This window comes from Lates calcarifer, linkage group LG8 (genome assembly GCF_001640805.2).
Source record: "Lates calcarifer isolate ASB-BC8 linkage group LG8, TLL_Latcal_v3, whole genome shotgun sequence".
NCBI classification, from domain to species: Eukaryota; Metazoa; Chordata; class Actinopteri; family Centropomidae; genus Lates; species Lates calcarifer.
The window spans coordinates 19,684,285-19,709,472 of NC_066840.1; the positions used below are offsets into that span (position 1 = coordinate 19,684,285).

Sequence of the window (25,188 nt, forward strand, 5' to 3'; positions counted from 1 at the left end):
CCATAGACATCAATTTATCCAATAAAACGTGTAAAACGGCACTAGACATTAGTTTGTACTACTAGAGTGATATAGTAGTGTTTTGATCCCAACGAGCAAATAAATAAATAAATAATTTCCAGAGAATTTGATGTCTAATTTACAAATTTCTAGAAAGTGTGGGTGGAAGCAAACAGTCCTCTAAAGCTCCACAACACTCACTAATCCAATACAGTGTGACAGAGAGTAGAAATAAAGCTATCATAGAGTAAGTAAAATAAAGGCTAACATAAAATAAAATAAAATAAAATAAATAGCAGCATAAATTACATACGGAAAAATAAAAGTACTAACTAAGTAAAGTGATGAGTGACATAATGGCCTCAGGACACAGTGTCTCCACTGTCCCTCTCGCGACCAGAGGTAGATGAGTTAAACAGTCTGATGGCCACAGGAAGAAAGGACTTCCTCTGGTGTTCTGTAACACCAGAGCTGATAACGCCTCTGTCATTTTAAATACCCAGAACATATTAATATTCCACTTCAGTAACAAGAGCAAAACCTCACACTCATTACTCATGGTGATAGAAATATTTTTAGATCATGAAAACAGATCTTTCACCATCTGCACCCTGACCACCACTTAGACTGATAATGTATACTACATATGTACTATGAAACATACATTCCATTATACAAGCAGTAAATATAACATGTAGCTCACTAAGCTACACTGGCTACATTGAGTGAAAAATCAATAGCTGCTTCAGAGACCAGAACCCTGTCATACAAGCATTATGGCATTTATATGGATGAGTGCCAGTATATTATTGATGAATTATAATAAACCACCCATGATTGGGACCTAACTAGAGTAAAGACAAAGTATATGTTACAATGTACAACTAACACAAACCATGATTCAAGTTTGACATTTTTTCATTTCACATTTCAGGCAATGCTACTGTGATAAGTCAGTGATTTTCTTTTTTCCACCTGGTGCCCCCACAGAGAGATTAGCCCACAACAGCAACCTTGAAGCTGCGAGGGATGCTGTGTCTTGCTCATGGGTAGAGCTAGCAGTGTGCGTACATGCCAAGAAAGACTTGGACCTGGGAGCAGCAGGTGTTAAAGAACTGCTCCCTAAATCATGCCTGACTGCTCCCAGGTACAGGTATAGAAAGGATAAGAGTCAGACAGGAAATGAAGAGAGAAGCTCCTTTTAGTCCCTTCCTTAATCTTCTTTTTCCTTTAATGACTTCATCATACACTTGCATAACCAGCAAGACTGCCTGAATTTTCTGTCACTCATCTCTTATATTTTCACTGACCTAGACTGTAGACCTATTCAGCCTCTTGTCTAAAGATCATTTTTAAAATGGTAAGGGGAACCTCAAGTGAATTTCCTCCTTCTCTGGCTTTGAACCAAAAAGCCTTGTGAGATAAATTGTGTGGACTGATTAAAATGCATCTGCAGTAGCCTTTAACACATTGTGTGGGCTCCTGAAAGCCATTGTGGACTCATTTCTTACCCCACCTCCCTTCCCGCAAAACCACCCCTCCACGTCTGGACAGCCTACATCAGGTCTGAGTCAGGGGGTGTTTCATCGGTACTATGACTCAACCACAGTGACAGTTAAAGGTGGTTGGCAAACCCCTTTACCCCTCCACCCACACACCTCACTCTGGCCTATATTTACATCCAAACGCTTTCATAAAAATACATATACCATACAGCATGTACAGCCTGAAACAAAAGACAGAAAATGCTTCATGGTAAAAAAGGAACTATATCAACAATCAGCCATAATAAAGGAAGACATGTACTGCTGACTCCATAAATGCCTGTAGCGAAAATTCAGAAAACAACAAACAGTATGACTACAGCATAATGAAAGCATCACGCTACCCATTGCCAAAAGTGCATCAGCTTAGACCAAGTGCTGTGCTGAGAGAATGCTTCTCAGTATTGCAATGAGATACTGTAAATATCTACTGATAAAAAAGTAGATGATATTTTAACATTTTGTCCAAGCTTTAAGAATTTCTCAAAGCAACCTGTGTTGTCATTTGTGCATTAAGCATCATTCTGCACACACTGTCTACAGCACAACCATGAGAAATCACTGGGCAAGAAGAATTTTATGCCCAGAATAACAGACATACAAATGCAGAGATAAAAGTTTTAACAATTTTTTACTGTAAGGGATAGAAATTATTCATGACATTATCTAAAAGGAACACATGCAGCTCTAACATACCCATGCCTCTCCGTGATGTCCCAGCAGTGTTTCAGTATACCTGGCAGGAAATCTTGTATAAATATCTGCAAGACATCTCTCCATCCCGTCCTCTAAGCCAAAATGGATCCACAACTTCCTGTTTTAAATCTCATTCTCATATTCTCGCTATTATTTTCTGTGTGTGTGATGCTCGTTCTTCTATGTGTCTCTCTCTTTGTCTTCCCCTCTCTCCCTCCTCTTCGGTTTTCTCTCTCCTCACTCAATCAAGAGATCTGGCCTCTGACCTTGCAGCACAATGCCATTACACTCCTTTCAATTGTGAAGCTTGTAGTGCCTCAGACAAGACAATGTAGCCTTATGCCGTCCTTAATATGAGCCCTTGATATCTGCTTGTATGTTTTTCTCTCTCATATAGTCTCAGTCATCTGCTGGCGTGAGGTGTGTGGTGAGAGGAGGTGACATTTTGTAGCCTAAACAGTTAATCAACTAATTGAAAAAAAAAGAAAAGTGGATTAATCCATAATGGAAATAATTATTTGCAGCCCTAATGGTCACTAAGTTGAATCCCCTCGACTTCCCTAAAGCTGTTCTGATATGATGTTATTAGTTGAGTACATAACTTAGCCCTAGGTAAAAATAATGAGCTGACTATAAATGTGTTAAGATAGGTGTAAGATGAGCTATCATAGTGTTGATGTTATTAATGCTAATGTTATAGCTCCATGTTCCACTCCATTGCACACCACTGCTACTGATAAAAATTAAGTGATGAGGGGCACAACAATGCCTTTTCAGTGGCAAATGTAAATGCTGCATTGCTGCTGATTCGAGTAAAACACTGCATATACATAAACACAAGTGCCTCAGGGCCTCACAATATGATCACTGCCCAGGGGAATGTATCCACCAAGGCTAATCTGACTGCAGTTATATCTGAAGACAAAGGGTTTACAAAGGGTTAATGAACTCTCAGGGGTAGGCAAATCAAAGCAGGCGTTTGAGTGATTTGACAGTTTTTATAGCTTGCTGTTATCAGCCATTCAATATGGTTCTCCCATGGGATTATGGTCCATGCTGGGATCACAAAGCCTTATTGGATATTGATCAGGTCACATGATTCAGTTGTTGTAGAAAAACAGCAACAAAATAAAATGAAGGCTACAGCAGGTGGCAAAAGATAATGTCCAGAATGACCGTCCTGCTGATTCTTGTCTGGAATGTCTCAGTCAATATTGCGTATATGGTGCTTCACGCCGTTTACTTTCACTTCAAACACTGTGGGATAGGTTTCCTAAAGCTCTCATCATGTTCAGAATATCAGTGAAATTGTTTGTAATCATATTCCCCCCTTTATCCATTCCTTCTTCTCTCTGCAGCAGCTATAAAGATGCCTAAGATGGTGCAACATTTGTTGCCAAATGGCAACAAAAGAAGACAACTGAAGCTGTCACCTTGAACTATAGTAAATTATAATGGCCTTACTTCATTGTTTTCTTAAATTATCAGTAAGTAGATAATCAACAGATTAAGCAATAATGAAAATAATTGTCAGCTGTGGCCCTAGTTTATATGCAAAATGTGGATAAGTGCTACCATTCACATTAGGCCAGTAGCTGGATTTCTGTTGGATCCTAACTCTTCTGGGCCACTACAGTGCTGTGGTTCCTTTTGTTAAACATGAATGTGGTTTTGGAAGTGATTGCTTGATGTGAAATATCTTAAACCAATTTAATAATCTACTAATTAGTAACTGCAGAAACTCTAATTTAATGTCACAACAAAACAGCAAGAACAACTGGCAATACTATATCTATGTAATTTTTCATAAGAAGCTTCCTGCTTTGACTGCCTTTTGATTTTACATGTTAATCCATCTCTACAAGCTGCACATAAGAACCGACATAAAGTCTGTAGTATGTATGTCACATAATAAGTAATTTAAATCTTCTCTACAGCCTGAGTGACACAATTTATTTCTACTGTGCTCTGATGTAAGTTTCATGTATTGCCTTCAAGAAATGAGCAAGGAAACGTACACATCATCTATATTTAGTTGTATGATTAATTACCCCACCATGATCCTTTTGCATCTCATACTTTTAAATAATTCATGAGCAGTGTCCTGGTGGTCTCCCTGTATTTTTTACACATCTCTCCTTAGGAAAAATGTGGGGAGGGCAAGTGGTTGGTGTAAAATGAAAAGAAAACAACAAAAAACAACAAAGAAACCCAAAACACATAAAAAACAAACAAAATAACAGGGATCTTTGAATTTGAATACTGATCTGTCAGAGTTGCTTGTCAAAGTCAATAGCCACAGGCTGCATTCACTCAAATACATGTGAGCAGGATAGTATTTGCACTGCCAGTGGGCGCTCAGGTAATGTCACTGCTTTAACAATGTTGACTTGCGACAACAGCACAAAACAATGTAGCTGAAATTTAATCAAAATAAACATGTTCAAGTTTAATTAAATTGCATTCTCCATTGCAGATTGCCTCCAGTACAAACACTGGAATAAGATTTCCAGACACTGTTCAAGGAACTCTGGAAATATTCAAAGTGGAGAAGTTTGTAAAAGTGCAATACTGTAAAAATCTCAGCTGTATCAAATTACTTCTGTTTCAAAGTATCTAAACTCGAGTTTGATACAAATGGCCTTCCTCAGGTGGCTGTCATCGTTATGGCAAACTGAAACACATTTCCTGCTCCATTGGCTCCCTTGGGTGTTGGGTGACTGAGGCAGGGGAACACCCTCAGCACTTATCACTGAGCCACACTCATCCCTGTAAGATAGGATCTCACATGAGTGTTTTTGTGATTATAGCAGCCAAAATGACTGAATTTTAAGCTGTTTTTCTTAAATAAAAGATGAAATCTTTGCATTTTTTGCTATTGTGCAATGAAAATGTTTACTAATTGCAAATCCAGTGTAAAAAAAAAAAAACTTCGATTGTATTGAGATGTCACTGATCATATCATAAATATGTAATAATTTCAGTGGGAGTAAAAAATTCTCTTCAGTTTTTTTACACAACTGGTGCTCTTCACAAAACCATAATAACGTGCAACAAAAACATGTAAATAATTTCATTTCTTAACTCAATGTCCTCTCAGAGCTTGTTATTCATAGTTAATGTTACAGCTGGTACTACTTTTGCAGTTATGTATAAAGTGTGTATAAAAATCCAAAATGGCCTCCACTTTCTCTCACTCCCTCCTTTCATTCACTTTATTCTGTTTCATGTCTCCTTGAAGATGCTTGCTTAGTGAAGGAGGAGCAGTGAGAAAGCATTTCGATCCACCCAGGGACTCTGTAGCTCACTACACAGCAGCAGTTTAGCTAACAATAGCCCTGGGTGATTAGTTTAAGCACTAGGAAAAGGGGTGGTGTGGGAAGCTAATATTTTAACAGTAGGTCTGCCAAGGCAGTGTGTTTTAGGTAGCTGCAGTTACTGGAATATTTAATATGTACTTCTACCTCAAATTGATGTCTGTATTCCTGTAGATGAAATCAAACTAACACAAACATATAGTATTAAATATCATGCTGCTGAAGTTAAAACCCAGAGACAAAACCTGACCAAGACACAGTGAAAATCAACAGTTATCGTCATTTAATGCAAGGTCAACCAGACCAGTTTCAGACAATTTGATATTGTATGTTTTATTTGGTCTGTAAAACAGAACCATTTTGGTGTAGAATTTATCATGGAACAACATTTCTTATACTGAAGAAACTACAGTAGTAGACCATGGACTAAAAAGTAGAAAATATAGTGTAGTGTAAATATAGTATACTGTATTAGCATTAGAAATTTGTAAATGCAATTTATTGGCTTTTCAAGACAATTCTGGTAAAATAAAATGTTAAACATCATCAGATCAGTTGTAAAAGTAATTGAGGCAGCTTGATATGAGCGGAGCTCTTTGGTGACTAACCCTTTGTAGCTGCAATGTTTGTAAATCCAGCAGAATCCTGTAGGATGTCACCTTAAGTGTTTACAAGAGCTCCATCAATCAATTCTAAAAATGGTATCAAATGTCAGCATCACTGTAAACACATTTTTGTATTTTACTCTCAGCCTGGGTAAAAGACAGATTAAGTCTGTACATGATGAGAAATTGTTTTATTCTATTACACATCGGATAAAACAGCAAAGAGGGCAGTACTTAAATCTATTGTATTTGAGTGGGGGTATGGCATATCTACGTTTTCTGAAATAACAGTTTGACAGCTAAGCAAAAAGTTATATTTTTTATTTCCACAGCACTCAATCAACATGACATGAACCTTTTTTTTTCTTAAAAAAAAGAATTTTTTTTTTTAAAATTCAATATTGGTCAAGCTATAATTACTGGCAGTTCCTATAAAAACCGTAACGATCACTGGAAACCCATGTTTCTGCTATAATAAACGAGAAGCACTTTACATTTATCTAAGACCATTTACTGACCAATTTTGCCAAGAAAACAGGTTTGGAGACATACACCTCAACAGCCCTGTATTTATACAGTAGATGCGTTGTGGATTTTTTTGGGGGGGGTTTTTCAGAATCACTCCCTCACATTAAAAGTTTGTTGCCACCTGGAGACCTAGGGCAGGTTCCATCATGGGTCTGTTTGCTGAAGATAAGCCCCGAACCCACTCTACTGCAGACAGACCCTTTTTTGCAGAGAAATCATTAACATGGGCATTTCTCATGGCACTTCACCAATTTCTCCCATCGTTTTCAGCATCCTCAACACCGACAGTGTCTACTTAACTTAATGACTTTCTTGACTGCTTCCAGGTAACTGATTGGGAAGTGTATAATCTTTTAAGAGGGCTGAAAGGTAACACTTAAAGGAGGGAATGGCTAATAATGTTTTATTATGAAAACAGATTAAATTAATCTTTGGATTTATCAGTTGCTCTATGTACTGCCCCTTTAAAATCTTATTATACTCCTCTTACAACACTGCAATGTTACTAAGACACTCTCTCAAACTGCTGTCCACACTGCATTTCTTAAACCACTCCTTCCAGAATTGTAATTTATGTTTAGGATTGTATGTAATTTACTGTGTTTATGGTTAAGAAATGCTTTAAAAACACTGATATCAAACACTTAAATGATGCATTAGAAACTGAGGAGGATATGGATCCAGAGTTTTGAGCTTATCTTCGATAGCAGCTGTTTTATAAGGCAACCACACCTTCAAGCTTCTGTCTGGCCAGCCTATGCTACATCTCACAGTCCATCTGCTGGCGTCTGCTAACAATATCAGTGTTCCACAAAGACACACAATTTATTTCCGCCTGTTTATTCGCATAACATAAAGGATTCACACAGATTCTGAAGCAACAGAGACATGCAGACTAATTTACACTTGAAATATTCTGCTAACTTCTGACACTCTGGCCAAGTTTGCAGCGGCTTCAAACACTGACCTATGAACAAATCTAGCAGGCCTGTAAATAGCTATGGAATATGTCACTGACCAAATATTGAGATGAACTGACTGTAATTTAAGGGCAAAAAGCTGAGGGCAAATGTTCCTGAGATGAAGAAACATTCTCTCTTTATGTGTATCCACAGAAAATCTTTCCCACAAAATACTACAGAAAATATTTATAAATCCATTCCCATGGTTTTTAGCCTCTAGATTCTCTATGAATTTAATATTTATTGTAAATAAACAAAAAATAAAATATAAGCAAGGAATTGACACCATTGTGCTGGGTGTGCTTGATTTTTCATTGGTAGATGGCTAAGATCATTCAAGACATCATAATGTAACAGGCCCCATCACAAGGTGAGAACCAGGGCTGGACCTATCGTCAGCTTGCAAACCCTCTAAGACCCCCAGTCTTACTCATGTGAGCAGCAGCTCAAACAGGGACATAAAACAACAGTAATACTGTAAAGGCAAGACAGTATAAATGGAATGAGGCAGTTAAGTGTGAAGGGAGAAACATAAAAACATTAATAAGATACTATCACTGTATCAAGTAGTACAGCAACATGATAATAACACACAAGTAAAAAGGTGCTTTTGAGGCAAGATTTAAAAAAACAAAACAAAGCAAGGGTGATGCCAGCAGATCTAACTCTAAAGTTGTTTCATATGAGTCACCACTACAGCAAAAGCTTGATCACACTTTGTTTTTAATTTGGATTGTGAAGCAGCAAAATTACTTAAATTGGCAGACCCAACAGTAGGCAGGTAAAGGTCACTAAAACAATTAGGAGCCAGCATGTATGTAATTATTCTTTAATTAATTAATTGTTCTTTAACCAGTGCACCCACATCACGTACTTCTCGCAATGCATAATTGTCTTGAATGTTATTTGGTTTTATTACTGACCCCTCTTCAACCATTTTCATTAAGGTTTCTGTGCGAGTGCCCACAAAAACTACAGCCAAAAACAGCACTACAATGCTCTACTTGTTCCAAGGTGCCCCTAAGGGTTACTTCTAAGGACACTATGTCATGACGGTAGAAAAGTTCAGGGGAAAAGGTTATTGCTTCCAATCTGGTGGGGGAAAAAAGGATACATGACGACTCTTAGCTAGAGGGCACTACTGTGGCCTAATTATAGTCCAGATGGTCTGAATAGGTAGGACTTCCAACAATTAATTACTGAATGTCCATGTGCTACACATGGCCAGCATCCCTCCACAGGATGAGCAAACATATCCTCAGTTCGTATTACATGGAATAATTGAGATTTAATGTTTTTGTCCATGAAATTATGATTAAGTTTTTAAAGAGATTATTGTTTATATGTCAGGTATACCTTGATGTTTCCATCTTAAAATGCAACCTCACAGCCTCTGTCACACTTGATTTTTGTTTGCAAAGCACATCCTCTCAAGGGAAATTTCCTGACATTTTATTACCTTGTTCATAGCAACTGTGTGTCTACCTTTTATCTCAACCCTATCACAGATGCTTCTGTGATGACATGAGCCTCAAAAAATATAACCTCTTCCCTTGATCAAATTCAGGGTATACATGTGCAATGTTTAGGGTATTTAAATGTTCCAGCCAAGAAAACTAAAGTGCCTTCACGGGAAATTTAAAGGACATGGTTGTGATTTAGAGCGAGGGGGTTACTGTGAATTTCTGGCACTTTATTTGCAAAAACAAGGCAGTTCATGGGAGGACAGAAAATAGAACTCTGCTTTTCCCACAAGACGTCTGACTGGTCAAATGGCATGAAGTTTCATCTTTCACTTCAGATAGAGTTGGACAGCTTCCTTTCCCAGCAATATAAAGATAATGTTGTGGGTTTGTCTTGGCCACTGGCCACCATTTTTTTCATGTGACAATTAATTTGATATATATCATGTATGACAAATCCCACGGGTCCCATTATAGGATCCAGGATATCCAAAGGGTCTCGTGCAGACACTTCAAACCTATCTTGTTTCGACAGATAGAGTACACTCCGTTCTGCTTTAATAAGAGAAGAGAGCTGCCTCTGTCTGCCCATACAGAAGTCTATTTTTACTAGTTGGTAGCACACTTCAAGTTGGAAAATTTTGGGTGCACTTTTTAGAGGGATGTGGAGTGCAATGGAGGAGAAGGGAGGGGGGCATTATGGAAATCAGTTGTAATTAAAGAGGACCGAGTCAAAACAGCACAACAAGGCACAATCACAGAGCTTGTGTGATCAGAGAGTCAGGAGTGCAAGATAGGACAACCATCTGTAGATGTAAAGAAGGCAAAGCATAAAGGGATTTTACAGTTCGGGGGTGAGCGTAACTTGCTTTGATGTGGTACATTTTGTGGAAGGGGGCATGTTAGAGCTATGCTAATGATTTGTCAGAAGTACAAAGAACCATTAAGCAGTGTTTCCTGTTGTAGACCTGTGGAGGAAGTGGATGTTTGGCCTGGTACAACAAAGGTTATTTTATCTCCTCAAAAACCTGCTTTCAAAGGGATGCAATAAATGTATTTATCATCTACCTTATAAATATTTTGTTAATTTGAAAATGTCATAGAGGCAAGTCACCAAGCTTGTATACTACATAAGTGGCCACTTATTTAGCAAAAATTAAAAATGAGTTTTTAAATTAGTCTTATACCTCGTTCGTCAATAGCATCACAAACAAAATCTCATCAGCTTTGCTAAGACAACACATATCAGCAGTAAGAATATCAGGTTACCCCTCTATGTGAAGATGATCCTTATTAAAGTTGCATGTGACATAAATAAAAGATTAACTGGAAAAAAGGAAAAAAAAAATATTGTGAGCTGTAGCTTCAGTTGTGCAATGCAATACTTCTGTTATCACAGTTGATGGTAAATGTGAGCTGGCTGTGTGTTACTTTTAGAAACTCAAAAACCATAAATTGACTGCAGGCTCAGGCATTTTTTTCTCTTGCATTAATGCACATGAAGGCAATTATGTGAACAAAATTAAGGAGTCCTGATGTCTAATGCATTAAAGCTTGCTCACACCCCATGGCCTTCACTTTTGTGTTTCCACAGTGATGCTGTGATAATTCACTTTCACTGTAAGAGCTCCTTCTTTGCTCAGTCACTCAAACAAAAGTCTTGACTTGACTCATCAAATTCTCAAGGTGCAGCCGAAAGCAATTACAGAGCCTCTGGGTGGAGGAGCTATAGCCAAGGCCTTTTTCTTACTCTGCCCCTAATAAAGGCTCGCCTTACAAACAAGATGAATCATGCTCCTCTTTTCCTTAAGCCTCAGCACTTTGGTGAAACCTCTCAGACTAGCATTGTATGCTCATTACACACACACCTCACTGCTGAAGACAATAATGGCTCAGATTTCCACACTATTTTAGCAAAGGAAGATTAAGCCTGAAGTACGGCTCCGTTGGAAGTACCATGTGTAAGATGCCCCTGCAAAGCTCTCTGTTTGCCTGTGGGGTCAGATATTTTTATGTTTCAAAAGGCACGTAGCTCCTCTCTGAATCTCTGGATAAGAGTAATTTATGTTTTACTTTCTGTGCACAAGAGTAAAATGGTAATAAGTGTGACTCTGACACAATAGTAACACAAGGATAGCAGGTTACAAGGTATGTGTTCATGTTATAATTGGGGATTTATGTAGAAATGATGCATTAACCACTCAGTGCACCATTCTCCCCTGCTGCAACATCCTATTACTCAGCTGCTCATGTAGAGCAGATGAGTAATAGGATAATAGGCTGGGTAGTATACACAAACGTTCTATTGTAAGATGGATGCAGCTTAGTAAGGCAACTCAGAAATATGCAAGCTGTTCTGATTTTCACAAAGGGCATCTGGCATCATGATGGTTCTGTAAAGTTTGGTGGCACTGGCACTGATTTTATGGGATGACATGGATTTACTCCCATCTGTGTGAGAGTCAAAAATAATCATTTGTCTGAAGGCAGACACACTCTCAGTGTGTAAACTATTTCAAGTAGCAAGGGGAGCAATGCAATATCCTACTTTTGAAGTATTACAGATTCTGAAACAATAGCATATATTTTACAGATTTCACAGAAACCTGGAATGTTACAAACCCAAGCATCTAAATTAGGTCACAGAATGTTTCTAGCAACTGACTGAATGCAGACTCATCATATGAACAATTAAAAAATCAATAAATTATGCTTAATAAATTAAAGAGGATTACACTGAAATGAATGCAGATGTGACCCCCTGACTTTCTAGTTGGAGATTATCAATTCATAAATTAATTCACTCTGGGTTTTGCACTTTTCTGAATAATACCACACACACACACACACACACACACACACATATATATGTATGTAATATATATGTAATAATATATATGTAGCAATTTTTAATACAGAACTGTAGTAGTAAGAAAGGAGAAATAATGGTCTTACCGGTCATTCAGAGAGAAGCCTACAGACACTGTTGTGGTGCAGAAAAACCAAACCAAGCCAAAAAACCAAACCCTTAGAAAGCAGAATCCCCATCTTCATCCTGTGTGTCTGCCTCTGTCTCGGACAACAAATATTTATCACAGCTGCAGGAAACTACAATACAAGCGACTGGCTGGACATTCTTCTTGCACAGGTAAAATTAGTTTGTTATTTTTGGTCTTCTTGCCTTTTCAAGGCGAAATCTGCTAAACTTTGTGAACGCTATCTAATACGAGCACAACACAGACAAAGAAGATTCAATGGGTCTGTTTGTCTGCTAATACAATCGGAGGCTGCTAGCTAGTTACCTAGTCTGGTTAATTAACCCCCGGAGGTTTAGAGAGAGCAGAGGCTGCGATCTCGATAGGCCTACTGGGCTCAATCAAGTCCACAAACTGAACATTGTATATAGCATAAAAGTGTTGTAGTAAACACATTCTCTTCCCTCTGCCAAACCCTGGGGAGCTCTTAATCAAACCACAGTGCACACATGATGGTGCCTCCACACAAAATGAGGAGGATAGGAATGGAGAGAAAAGACAGAAAAGTGTGTGAACTCACAGGCCCCTGGCCTTTCATCTCAACTCCTCTGTGACATTTTAGTGCTGCTGCTCTCTGTGGAGACTGTTTTGCCAAATGATGGGAAGAAATCACAATATATTGTGGGGAATTATTCCTCATCTTTAATTATGTGCCTCACCTTGTATGATACTGTTTCTCACAGAGGAGTGAGTTAGCATAACAAAGCAACTAGAGTAATTTCATTGATCTATGTTTTGTCATTCAATATAGAATGTGATCATTAGCAATATGTTGTAATGTAACTGTTCTCCTATTTCAATCTAATGGCACAGACCTTATGAGTGTAATTTGTCCAAACAGCATTTTTCTTCTCACGTGATAAGATTGGATGTCACTGTTGGGTCATGAAAAAATGCTTTTTTTTCTTGTCTGTTATATTACTGAAAGATTAAATTACTGTGTGTTCAGAAATCACTAGGCCATTTTAGAATGGTTGGGTAATTTAAACCTGGTTAAACAGTTTCGAAAATTCTGAATTAGCAGAAAATAAATTTAGCCTTTATTCCTGAAAAAGTATTTATTATGGATTCAGGCTTGTACTGCACCTGTTAGGAAAGCTTGATTATTCAGGAAATAGGTCAGACCAATGAAACAAAAATAATGAATAATGAATAATGTGTGTTGATTAAAAGACATCTCAATGGCATCTTGGGTCTGTAATCTCATATGAATCTGGTTCAAATGGGGTTTTGTAGTGAAACATACTGTAACATGACAGGAGGTGGGGTAATCCAAACATAGTGAATAACAGCAGCTTTTCTCCATTTTTAAATGCAGGAGAGCACTAAAAATACCTGGTAACTGGTGGCAAAGGAAGACAGTAAAGGTTCCAATCATATCACTAGGGGCGCACATTTATCATCCACTGAGGCCTTCTTGTAAATCACTGCAAGGTCTTGCACCCAAATTACCCAGGACATAGCCAGAAAATAAATAATTAAAAGCCCATTTTCTGATGTGAGAATCCTGAATGATAAATGATGAGGCTTGAATGGTGAGCACAAGGAGCCAAGTTCTCACGTCCTTCAATGGAGGTGATGTGGGTACATGGGTTACATAATTATACAAGCTGGAAGAAAAATGATCTCCAAACAACAAGTGTAGATAAAGGTCTACATCACAATCTATTATGCCATGGTCACATTAAGTTTCTGACTGACACCTAAAACATAAAAGTTCCAGTGTAACTTTTTTTTATGATTAAGTGTAGAAAATCAACCCAGTCTTAGTTATATAAAGTTTGGATAGATTGAGAGTTAAGGAAACATTGTGAGTGGAATGAAAATGACTACTTTAAGGTCAGGGGACCACTGTTATCATGATTAAGATAATAAACACTTGGTTCATCTCAGGGAACAATTGCCATGGTCATGCTTAAATAGGTGCATTTATGCAGGGATTTTATCCAAAGCATTACAATTTGCCTCTAATTCAAGCATTCTCTCTCTCTCTATCTCTCTCTCTCACACACACACACACACACTCACAAGACAGTGACCTCCCATGCAAGGTGCTAGTCTGACCATCAGGAACAAGGTGGGAAGTGTCCATGTGACATATCCTTGTGAAGTGTCCATGTGACATATCCATGTGACATGTCGCTTCAGCATGTGGACAGGAAGAGCTGAGAATTCCACGGCCAACAGACCTGTGATTAGTGGACGACCTGCTCTACCTCCCTCACCATAGCTACAGTGAGTGCTGGTTAAAATAATCCAACATTGACTGGTTGGAACAACCTTCTTTGCTCCTGACAGACAACAGGCATAATTCCTTCAGATGCTTCCGAGGGCTTTGTCACTTGAATGTCAAAATGTGTGGTTTTTAAGGATTTGCTGAAATGACTGGCTCTGTCATTTTTCTTGGAAGCAGAAATGAAACTTATTTGTATTTGATTTATATTTGTACATTTTTCTTGTAAGACATGAACTTGTACAGGCTTTGAAAACAAATTTCCCTCCTGGGACAATAAAGACTATTTATGTATCTATGCACTGCAGTAAAATACTATTAGGGTCTATTACACCAACAGGACATTATCTACAATACAAATGTATTTTGTATCTGAAAGCTTCAGCAAACTGTTTATCAGACCATTCCATGTTTTATATGTGATAGTCCTCTCTGTGAATCATATCAGATATTAGATTAGTCATCTCTTATTTTGAGGGCAAAGGCAGCTATGTCTGTTTTTTATCTATCAAGCACTGCCCCAGAAATTACCCGCATATCTCACATCTAGAAAAAAGATACAGCAGAACTATCCAAAGTTCAGGTTGTTGTTTAGATTCCTTACGAGTACAAATGCTGGTAAATGAAAAATATGCACTCTATTAATGTAAAAATAACAATCACACCTGTGAGAAATAATGTAGGTGGGATCACACATACATGTAGAGTCAATTCAGTGGCACTAATATAATGATCTAATTTCACCCACAGTAGCTGACCACTTTACTGGCAAAAACATCTAAAAATACAAAGCAGAAAATTATATGCACATTAAAACACAGAAGGAAATGTAAATGTTGAGTTACTTTAAAGTGTAAATAATAATCACAAGAAACCCCTGAACAATAAGGGATGAAAAAATGAATTCTGCCAGGCTAAAAAGGTAAATTTTGAGCCTCCTTTTCTCAGATCCTCTGGGAGGCATTTTCAACAGTTTTTGTTCTGCATTTTGGCACAGTAAAAAGGCGACTCACAGAAGACCTCGGGGACTTGTGTTGGTTGTAGTCAGAAAACTATTCTCACTACTTTAAAAGTGCAGCATTAAAGAACACTTTCCTTAATTCACCCACTGGGATTCACCTGCTGGCATTAGAAAAATATAAAACATGAAATTTGCCACATGAAAAGTTATTCCTCAGTGATGCATAATTGTAACAAGAGGTTGCAACAAAAAATAATCATGTCATGAAATCTGACTCCTGTCAGCACCCAGAGAAAACTAATAAGAGCCTTTGTAACAAAAGGACTATAGTGTAACGGTTAGTCTAAATATCCAGTGAAGATGGAAAAAAGTGATGTGATGATTGGTACAGTCGAATCAAAATCACAACACTTTCATAGTGTAGTCCAAATCCAAATCCAAAGTGTCTTAAATATTGCTGGGGAAAGTGTATATTCTGTGCAGGTACTCACTACATTTTTGACAAAAAAACATGCTAATGAAATTCGTACCAGGTTTAGCAGCTCCTAAAAGCAGGGTGAGGCAGGGTTCACTGCAGATTTTATAGACCCCAGAAGGTGTTGAAGAAAATCATGTCTTCATCTCCATCATGGGTAACACTGACAGACTGATATCAAAAGCTAATGTTACTTTGATATACAATATTGCCTTACATATTCTCACACACACACACACAGATGGACACACAAATGTTGGCATATAAGGGAAGAGCAGTAAGAGTTTAGGAAAAACATGCTTCAGGGCTCAGTCTTTAGCCTCCTCCTATTTTGACTTTGTAATATTGTGGCTTAGTTATCATGTCTCGCACAGTCAGGTTCAAGAACACATCCCTGCATGCCAAGCTGACATTTCCAGGTGGATTTTCTCCAACAGGCTAGAAGTGAAAATGGCTTTCTTCTGCCCTGTGACTTCCTGTCCCCTATAAAATGACACTACAATAATACTCTTCTATCTGCAAAAACCTTTGTGTGATTTTTAACAACCAACTGTCCTACATGATGGTACCTGCTGTTCTGGCCTGTTCTCTATAACATCCATTGGATCACAGTTTCCCTCATCAGCTCCTAGTCCAGACTCTTGTCATCTCAAAGCCCGACTCATTATTCGTCTCTTTGCATTGACTTTTTCACCCTTATATCTCAACCAGAAAGCTCCAGTCTAATAACCAAGTGTTTCTTCCTTCTTTCCTAGAGATCCCTCAGCCTTTTTGATCACAACACACTCTTCTTCCAGTGCAGCTTAGTCAGAAAAGTAAATTCTATAACACTTTTTTGAACAGAAGAATATGCAAAAGACAGAAACCTTTTGTGCATTTCTGTGGAGACCTTTGTGTTCATGTAGGAACTCACTAATTATAGTAAACTGCTGATTGAGAGAACAGGCTTTGAAGGCCTGTAATGTTATCATGGGCATGTCATTAAAGGGGTTATAGACTGTAGTTTACTATTTTTAATTATTTTGAAGCACATTTTGTTTTCATAGTATAGAACTCTGACTTCTTAAGCACTAATATAACCACTGATAAAAGTGCTCTAGATCTTCTATTTGTATAAAGTATAACTGTAATATAAGAAGTTCAAAAAGTGTTTTTCTGCATGGGCACATATACCCTTTATAACATTTTTTATTGTGTAATCAGACCTTGCACTTTTAAAGACTTTCCAGCACTCTAAACTTTGAGTCGTGGATACCAGTTCTCTTTTCCTCCTGACAGCTTTGGGATCATAACATATTGTAATATAAACCCCAGATAAAATGAGCCTCAATTTGCCTGTCTTAGTGGCCCTGCTGAATGTGATTCCATCAGCTGTGGCAGGGAACATTGTGCCATATTCACTGCTAGAGATGAGACTAGGTCAGCGGTGAAAGATGTACTCATCCACACACAACCCTTCTCAATGTGTCACTGCGACACGTGGGGGTGAAGCTTCAAATGTTAAGGAGTTTTGTTGTGAGAGCTTGTCCCAAAAAGCTTTCTCATTACTTTATAGCACTAAGAGAATTCAAAAGTAAGGTGTGGAGTGTTTTTCCACATTGAAAACTGCATAAGATTCAATGTCCAGGTTAACCAGAAAAGACTTTTTGATGGTTCCCATTGATCTAGACAGTGGTAGTGCTGCACATTTTCAACTTTTGCATTGACAAGAGAGAGTGTATTTGTTTTGTCTAAAACAAAAATATGCCCAGACACAGACTTCTAAACTAGTTTGGCAAATGTTGAATAAATATTGCCCATTACTAGTAGATAAAAGTATGAGCTAAATGCTTCAAATCAAAATGCAAATGCAGTATGAAATGTGAAGTGATCAGTGCTGCTTTATCACAGTCAGACCAATAGCACCTTGGATAATGTAAATGGGCTGATAGTACACACTGTTTCAGCCACAACTGTGATTGACTGTGAACTATGGATTGTATGCATAATTATATGATGTTCTATCGTAAAGCAACACCAACATGCATTTGATTGATACATCAATTCCTTGTTCACCTATGCATGAAGTCATGAAGTAGCTATAAATGTTTTTTTTTTTTTCATCAATATAATCAAGACGTTACTAAGGACTGTAGCTGCGGTAGATGCTCTCAGATACAGCTGTCGCTTTTGCTGTAACTAGGATGAATAGCCAAATAACTGGGATCTGTATTATTTTCAGCTTAGTTCCCAGTGGCAATAATGCAGTATTGAAAATGAAAAATGTTTGTAATTGCTGAGTTTCATAAGTTGTACTCGTAGGCTGGAGAATTTTGTTCCAAAAGACGAAATATACCATTTAATAAACAAAAAGAGAGTAGGTACCTTAAGTCCAGGGTTGACATTATGATATGCTTAACTGGTCAGATTATATATATTTAATATATGTAGGATGAGCAATTATTTACACATAATCCAACAGGCATACTGCAGACATGATGTATAGATCTATCAGAGATTAATTCACTTTTCCTATTAGTGAGTACTGTGCTTTCTCATTGTATCAGCAAGTCTGTTTGATTAAGCACTTTATGATTGATTGTGGAAGCAGAACAGAACAACAAAATATCACCAACTGAGATAACAAAATATTGTGGACACATAATTTTCAGGTGCTGTTAGCACTCAGTGGCATTTATGTGATTAGTAGACGTTGAAATTATCAACGCTGGCCACTGCCTGAGAGCCGCACCCTGCCTTAAAGATCTTTCCCATTCAATTTAACGGCATGTTGCCCTCGTCCTCCTTAACTATTTGCCTGTGCCGTTCCGAGGCAGTGCATCACTTCTGCTTCCTCATTGGACAGGACACTCCACAGTCCTAGCTGAAGATGGGTGACCATTACCTCCCACCCAACTCTGCCGCTTCACTTAGCTCAGATTTAATTAACTTCAACCAGCCTTAGTCCTGGAGTGATGGCTGCAGAGGACCGTCCATTGAGGGTTTCTGATCAGGAAGTGGACAGGAATACAAACTAGGACTTCAAGCTCAAGGAAAACAAAATCACATGCTAGTGATTATGATGCCACGGCTCGTGAAATGCATAGAAAGCAACAGCAGGATTCTGTGCTATGGGCCAAGGCTTTCCCCTTACACCCAACCCTTTATTCTACTGGTATCCCTCTCTCCTCCCAGCTCTCTCTCTGATTTTTCACTCCTGTGCTTAATTAGGCCCTACAGTTAAACAATGCTCTCAGCTTCTGAGGGTCTTACTTTAACAGTGTTAAGAGAGAGAGTAGGAGAAAAGAGAGGGGGAGATTCATATTCAACTCACATAAAACTAAAAAACTCTGCTGACACGCCATAATTCAGCCCTGGCTCTGTGGCTCCACTTGTGGGAGGAAACCAGCTAACACACATGCACATGAATTGGGGCTGATAAAACATATAATATGTTCTATGTGGTTCAACATAGCAGGTGGTCTGATGCTCTATTTAAAGGCATGTGAGAGTGGCATCTCCATTTAAAACGACTCAGTGTGTCCTTTCTGGCCTATACATTCTTCCTGGATATCAAGTGATCCATGAGGACTCCTCCACAACAGTGTCAGCAGCGCTTGACAAATGTGCTAGCCCTGCAAAATGCTTGTACAAGCACAAACATATCTGGACTATTTATCTTCCTGCTGGAAAATTTATCAGAATATGAAAGCATATCAACCACATCCATTTTGTTTGGAATCAAATCTGACAATAACAGGCAGACATTGGGCAGATGATAGATGGCAAAATGCAGAAGAAAACAGAAAACGGCAGTTTCACACTAAAATTATTTCATGTTTAATATCTGGTTGGTTTCCTTCCAGCTATTCACATTTCGGTTGTGAAGGAAGCAATTCTGAAGTTTGATGTGCCTTGAAACAACTGTGGTCAGAGATGCATAACTTACTCAAACTCAGTATAAAATATTTTGTCCTATGGATCACCTTTTAAGTTTATCAACTGTAGCATGCAAACATACAGATGTGCAGTATGTATGTGCAGTACTGTAAATGTAGGTGAGTTTACGGTGTTTCCACCCATGAAATGCGAGCATGTCTGATTATTTGTTTGTTCCATTAATGCCCTGCCCTTGTCCTGACCTGCTGCCCTGCTTATCATGTTGTTGCTGGGAAATGTGCCTGCTCTTTAAGAATCTGAATAGGTTTAAGCAAGTATAGAAAAAACTGATAAATACATTAATAAAAGTAGTGAGTGCAATATAATCATATTGTGACAACAAAAGAGTCACTGTATTATTTTATCCTAATGTCATAGAATTTGTTGAAATAACAATAATTAGAAGTAGGATATTTGTATGACTATTTGCTTTCTTGCTGAGGGTTAGATGAGAATCTTGATGACAATCTCACTGCATGCACAGTAAATATGTGGAACTAGCAACCTTATCACAAAGATGGTAAGGAGTTCTTTGAGGTGTTGGTAGGCAGATTTTGTTACCTTTGGACAGAGCCAGTTTAACTGTTCTCCTGTTTTCAGTCTTTGCATTAAGCTAACAGTAGCTTTATATCTATCTCAATCTTCTCACCCAACTCTTGGCAAGAAAGCAAATTATTACTTTAAGAGTTGAGCATTCCACCAGGTTTTGCGATATCTGCCTTTTGACTTTTTGGTTAACGCTGTGTTGAAAAAGGTCGAAGTGATAAATCCAAATTTCAGAACATGCACAAATTCCTAATTGTGTCCTTTTGTGACCTCCTAATTATTCAATCAGTTTTAACTTCAAGTGTTCCCCCTTATTTGAGTAAAATGTGCAGGTAGCAATTATCCATCTTGATTAATGTTTCATTACTTCACAGTCCTGCACATTATGTTTAATCTCACCTTGGCATAAACTGTGATACCTCTATTGCCCTTAACACAGAGCTGACTCCTGAATGACAAAAGCAACAGGATTCCTAACAGAGCCATTCCAACATTTACTGTCACTGTATCACTGTACTGTACAGAGTCAATGGCACATTTTTCACTCTGTCTGTTCTCTGTGAGCAGCTTGAAGCCCTGCTGAGCACATTAATCCTCTGGGATGGGGCCCTTTAGAATCATTTATTCACAGTGGGGGGTAAAGCGAGGAGTCAAAGGTCAGTACTTGGCCATTCATATCACCATAACCCTGGGGCTTTTCTATCAATGTACACACTCTATCTGGGTGAGAGACGACAAAGGTCAAGGCACACATTGTTGGGAGTGGTACTTTCTGCAATTTTCTGGTCACTGATATCTCAAGCAATGTTGTCGCAGTTGGATTAGCATTTGCCATCTGGTGCGTATTTTCATATTTCTTTATATTAAGGCTTTATTCAGTTCTCACATGACTTCATCATATAAAGGTAAGAAAAGGGAATATATTGCTGTCAATACAATAGTATTATTACAATAACTATAGTAATAGATACAAATAAACACAAACTACATATTTAATAAAATACACTTAAGTAACTTTTTTTTAAATGGCTCCAACTGCATGTGCATGAGTCATTGCAGTAAACACCAATAGCCTCCAGCAACAGAAATTCCATAGGCATGCAATCATATTTCTTCTACAGGTCAAGCACTGTGGTACACAATAACTCTAAGGCTAAACTCTCATTGGGTATTCATTGCCGCAAAACCTCCTATTCATAAACAGGAAAACAATAACAGTATGACACAGTAGCTGGATATTTAAATAGCCTGAAGAATAATTCACATGATTTCACATAATTACTATCCATGGATGTCTATTCAGCAGAGGAGCAAATAACTGCTTTTGGCAGAACATGAGGGGTAATTTAAATGTTGCGTTTTTCTTTAAAAAGCCTGGATTTTCAGTGGCACATGTCCATTTAAAGATAATCCTTTATTAGTCCCACAATGGGGAAATTTGTGTAACCTTTTCATATATTGCATCTTTTCCCACCACTATCTGTAAATTTTGTAAAGTTAGTGATGTGACATATATAGATAGATACAAACAATGCCATTTTAAGTGATGGTAGTCAAGTTTTTAGTTTGTGCCAACTATTGCATACTGATCCAAATTCCTTCTCTGTAAAACTGGGTCCTGATGGAGAGAATGATAGGTAGAAAGAGAGACTGACACAATGCTTAGAGGACCTAGTTGGGTGCCCTGCGTCACTAAGGCTGAACTGCAAGTTAATCTTGGAGAGACAGCATGGCAAAAAGCACCCAGTGCTTTAACAGTCTGCGATTTCACCAAACACAAGGGCCAAAGCAACATGCATTATAGCGAACTATTTTAACCACCTAATTCAACAGAGCTATTGTGAGAATGGCAGAAGAAACTACAGGAGCAGCTGAAAGGTCCTTTAGTCAAAAGACCATTTGTGATGTTATATAGAATAAAATTAAACTATGCCAGTTGTCTGTGTGAAAAAAGCACAGTGCATTTATAGTACTTAAAAGTGACTGTACAGTTGAAGTGGTTGTGACTGTTAAGTGCCATGATGAGCCCTATATTCCCAATGTCTGACCCTGAGTTATAACATAGAAAGGTTTCTCTGGAGGTGTAATGCACTTGAATTGTGCCCTCAAGTTTAGAACTAATGCTTTATAGAACACTCCATCACATCCTTATAGAGGTCAGACCTCTGGAGAATGTAGACCTTCTCTGAAAAGTTTTTTCCAGGTGTAAATGCAGCCATATCTCTGCCATTGCATTACACCTCAGACAACATCCTCACTCTCGCTCTATCTGAGCACAGTAGAAACTTTAAGTGTCAGAGGACTATGAAAACCTTAAAAGCACCCATGCCTTTGTCTCCATGTTACTTGCCTCTTCCCTTTTATATAATCTTAGAATCTTCATTCCTCTACTCAAATGAAAAACAAAGCAAATGGAAAAACAGGAATTGTTTTAACTCAATCCTAATTGCCCCCACAAATGCTTCAGTTGAGTATGAGCCTTATGGTATCATAAAGAATCAAAGGCTTTTATTTCTAACACAGTTATTACTGCGGTGAAGCTGAGAGGTGGGTGTGGGTAAGCAAAGATGAATGTTCTCATTCAGCACTCCACCCCACCATTCAATTCAGTGGAAGTGTCCTCGTATGTGTAGCCGCTCTTGAAGGATATGCTTGTCTGAGTTCTGAGGCTACGCACTGAAGGAACAGGCAGCCAGCAGACAATCATAGAGGAGCTGAGTGCGTCCATTAAGGCTGTCAGTTAGCAAGGCCCCTGATTAATTGCACACTGCATAGTGGCAAATTAAGGCAGGTCTCAAGCCCACCCCCCTAAATAATTAGGTAAGAATAGATTGCCAGGGAGAGGAGGGTGAATACTGGCTGCCTGGCGTCACTCAGTCTGCCTTACATGTAATAAAAGGTCTCACACTGTGTAAGCATGAGCAATAAGTGTGTGTGTGTGTGTGTGTGTGTGTGTGTGTGTGTTGTGTGCATGACTTGGGCTTGTGTGATGAACTGAGGAAGTAATGATGGTGCTGATGGTGCATACATTTATGCTTGCCCTCTATGGCACTTGCTTGTAAGCTTGCATAGTGGAGGGTATCTGCATGGAGTGTGTATGACTTACTATGGTAGACTTTGCTTGTGTATGTGTGTGTATTTCGTTACAGTGTGTATTAAAAGAGCAATGCAAATGTAGCACTGCATCACAGTTGACAGTTCTCCCATGCACCCCTGCAGCCAACAGTGCCTTGCGCTGCAACTTAACCAGCTGCCCTTTTATGTAACATCACTGCAGCTGTGGTCACACCTGTCTTTTCAATGTGAATTTTAGCATCTGATCATGCCGGGATGCATTAACTGACAGCTCTAACTGCTGCCTGGGAGAGGATTTTTAAATCTAGTGAGCTAAGCTACTTCCTGAATTTCACTAACATTAGACTCTGGGGAAAGGTGAACACAATTTAAGCACAATCTAGACATTCTTGTTGTTGCGTCAGCAATGCCATACCCTACAGTCAGACCCAAGTCTCTGCAATGATTCCCCAGTGGAGACACAATCACACCAGCTATGGCCTTGATCTCAGACCCACACACTCCTCTCTCAGGGTTTCACAATAATTATTTATGCCTAAAAGCTCTTAAGGATATGACCTGTTAGCTTAACATCCTCTCTATATATGGCACTTTTCTGTCACATTTTCAGTCCTCCGTCTCCCGTCCATCTGATGGAACTAATTCACTTCAGTTTTAATCAATGTATTTGTCCACACTGGCCATATAGCTACTCCTGCTTCACTTGGATTTATGTTTGTAACTGCAACCCAAATCATGTTTGTAGGATTTAAGTTAACATTATTCTAACTCACATAGTTAAGCACACACAATGCATTGTGTATTGGGTTGTGAGAATTTATGAATGCTCACAGTTATGATGGTAACTGCAAACATGCATCTCTACATGTGGGTAACCAAAAAGAAGAAGTAGAAATCCTCATTATGCTCCATGGGCATGCTTTGTATGTCAGTGCTTAACAGCAGACCATGTAGCTATAAAAATTACACAGCAGGATGGAAAACAAGGTTGAATACTGTGGAGATGGATGCAACATCCGGCATGTATGTTAAAATTGCTGTGGTAAACAATACTGCTGAGGGTTCTACAGTGTAAGGACTGGTCAGCGGCCTTGAACATATTGTTCAACAGTGAAATGGCCCCAGGGAAGATGAGTTCTTCTATGTGTTGATCCTGTGGTGAAGGACAATGAGCCTTCTCTCAGATGGTAGGGGCTTAATCTTCTTACAGGCAGACTGTGTAGAGTCCATTAAAAATGGTCTCTCCTCTCTCTAAAGGGCCATTTCTCAAACTTTAACCACTGCTCAGGCTACTGATTTTTAAAATTGTTGCACAGCTTCTCCAGGTGGTTTTAATCAGTGTGTCCGAGTAAAGAAAAAGACAAAACAAAAAACATCCATCCATTCATTATCTATTCCGTATAAGGGTTGTGGGGGATGTTGGACATTTTCCAGCTGACATTGTGCGAGAGGCAGAGGATATCCTGTACGTATCGCCAGTCCATTGCAGGGCCAACATATATAGACAAACAACCATTCACACCCATGGGCAATTTAGAGTCACCAATTAACCTAATGTGCATGTCTTTGGATGGTGGGAGGAAGACAGAATACCCAGAAAGAACCCACACAGGCACAGGGAAAACATGCAAACTCCAGACAGAACCAGGGTTCGAACCCAGAACCGTCTTGCTGTGAGGCGGCAGTACTAACCACAGCACCACCGTGCTGCCCCAAAATAAAAACAAACCGTGACAAATATGTACATAAATGGAATGAGTGTATATTGTCCTAGAAAATAGCACAGAACATGGGCCATGGTGCTGTGTAACCCCTCTAGATTGCTTCTGA

At 38.6% G+C, this 25,188-nt stretch overlaps 1 protein-coding gene across 1 annotated transcript in view; it reads right to left on the reverse strand.

Moving 5' to 3' along the window:
• The window catches only part of lingo2 (leucine rich repeat and Ig domain containing 2), a 40,091-nt gene that overhangs the window by 12,188 nt on the left and 2,715 nt on the right, over window positions 1–25,188 (reverse strand).